This window comes from Anneissia japonica, unplaced genomic scaffold, assembly GCF_011630105.1.
Source record: "Anneissia japonica isolate Jap-2015-1 unplaced genomic scaffold, ASM1163010v1 scaffold284833_len178102_cov189, whole genome shotgun sequence".
Classification (NCBI taxonomy): domain Eukaryota; kingdom Metazoa; phylum Echinodermata; class Crinoidea; order Comatulida; family Comatulidae; genus Anneissia; species Anneissia japonica.
In genome coordinates this window covers 25,946-28,506 of record NW_022696180.1, presented here as the reverse complement: position 1 = coordinate 28,506, position 2,561 = coordinate 25,946, and positions in this window count along the sequence as shown.

Here is a 2,561-nt window from a genome sequence, read left to right as displayed (position 1 = left end):
TATATTAACACGGCTCGTCGTCTGTGAGGGCCATATATTTAAGAGTTTAGTCTTGGTATTATCGTGATTATTTTTATTTATAAAAGTTGAAAAGTGGGACCATTCAGGGTTTGGGTGGGACAGCGGGACACGACCCCGAAAAGCGGGACAATCCATCGAGACGGCCAAACTGCGGTATCCAGTGTGACCACTGGGAAAAATAAAAATTCTCAAGATTCATTTTAAAATATCCCAAGATTGCTTTAAAAATCTTAAGATTCTCAAAATAATAGTATATATACATAAAACTTTTTTTTAAAACCAAATTTTAAAGTTTTTCCAATCAATTTAATTATTATCATTTTAGAGTCAAATGTAACGCCAATATTACAAACAGAAACATATGGAACAATCAATGCAGAATGCATTCGGTAAGATTTTGCGATAGCGCCAGTGGATATTCAATGCTTCCGTTTTACTAGTGTTAAAACATAGCATGTTCAGTGCCAACCATGACTTGACATCATTTGAACATCCTTCAATAGATCAGATTGCATCGTCAAGTGACTCTGGCTTAAATGCTATGTACAGTTGGGTGTCATCTGCATACATGTGATATATGCATGCGTGTTTCGAAATGACATGCCCAAGAGGACGGATGTATAATAAGAAAATGATGGGCACTAAAATGGAACCTTGAGGCACCCCGCAGTTTAGACGTTCAGGAAACAGGAAAAAATACCTTAAAAATTCAAATGCAATTTTGAATAACCCCTTTAAAAGATCAAAATAATTAAAGCTTCCAACCAGAAACAGATTGAGTTTAAGGATCTGTGCAAAAGAATGCAGAAAAAGTAATATTTAAGGGTCTGAAAATTAACAGGGGATTAATTTTTTTTTATCAAATTTTTAAATAGAAACAAATTAAGGAATTAAAACGTGGAATTAATATTATCATTCTTTATCTCATGACTGATATAGGCCTAGTAGTACATTGTTAATGTAAATTTGTACCATATGTTTTGTTTCTTTGTGTATGTATTTTCTCCAACCTGTTTATGTAAGTTTCTATCGCTGTTGGTTGAGGATTGAATAAATTAAATAAATATATAAATAAAGATAATAAAATGCACAAATAAGAAATCAGAGGCGGTCAAAAATGGTGGTCTGAAAAAGGTGGAAGCAGTGATAAACTATGGAACGACGTCTTTGATTGCGCATTTTCGATCGGCACAATTTCATTTTATTTTTACGTCTAAGTCTGTCCAACGAAAGAGTAGGGGGAATGTCAAGGTGGCCTCTGCTAGCGCCACCAGACCAAAGTACAAAAATATATTTTTATTTGGACATATGATTCAACAATGTGAGGAAACAGGCAAACAATTCATGCGCAAAAGTTATATAAAAAACCCTACATATCTTCATTTTATACTCGTGCGCTTATTCAGTGTGAGAAAGCGATAATTTTTGATAGAGGCTGCCTAAGAAATTAAATAATAGGCTTATATATTAGTATTTACAAACCAACATGTGTATCCTACCCGTTTACTGCATCTATTTGTATATCATGAATAAAACCTATAACATTAGACATGAATGTTTTTCTGTCGGTGCCATCTAAGTTAATGACCTCAATACGGACATCGTTGTTAACAAATTCTCCAAAGTAGAGTCTCTGTTCAGTGACGTCAATATCCATTGCTTTAAAACCGTTTTCTGCTCCTGTAATCGAAAAGATGTTTGACCCATTTTCAATGATAAATATAATATATTATAGTTTATTCATATTATGCCTAGGCCTACTTGATTATAGAGACGTTATGGGTACAAGTGACAAACCAGAGGAAATAAGTTCATTGTGGATAATAAGTGACAAACAACAATTGAATTAAGCATTTCAAAGGCATTAAACCTTAAAAATAAAATTTATTGGTCTAAAATATACAATCAAAATAATCTATAAAAACAGTTGGCTAGTCCCAGCCAGGTGTGTTATGATACCATGCATCATACGCCCACTACCAGTGAAGCAAACATATTTTAACAGCCACTTTTTTTTGTTAAATTTATAACAGCAAAACGTCTCGTCCAACATGTATACCGGTACAATTAATGTAGGCCTATATAAATATATTATCGTACTTGACATATTCATACATTATTGATATGTCTAAAATATTGTCATGATGACATGTTGACATACTAACCATATTATAGGCACATCATGAGTATATGGGCAATGGGCATACAGCAGTTTCTATTTGTCAATTTGTATGGACTCAAATTTTGTTTGACAAAACATGTGGCATGCCTAAATATGGTCATGATGACTTCTCATATCTTGGCCATATATAGGCACATCATGACTATATATGGGCATATAACAGTTATTTGTCAAAGAAAATTTGATAAAAACTGGACAAGATTTAGACTAGTATAACATTTACCTGCAGAAATGAATGTTTCCAAACTTTTGTTTTTCAGAGAATATCTAAGAATGCTTAGACTGCTCGTGTAATAGAAAGTTGAAGTAGGTGGATTGTAGACAAGATAGTTCGGCTCATACGTAGGGTCGAAACGAA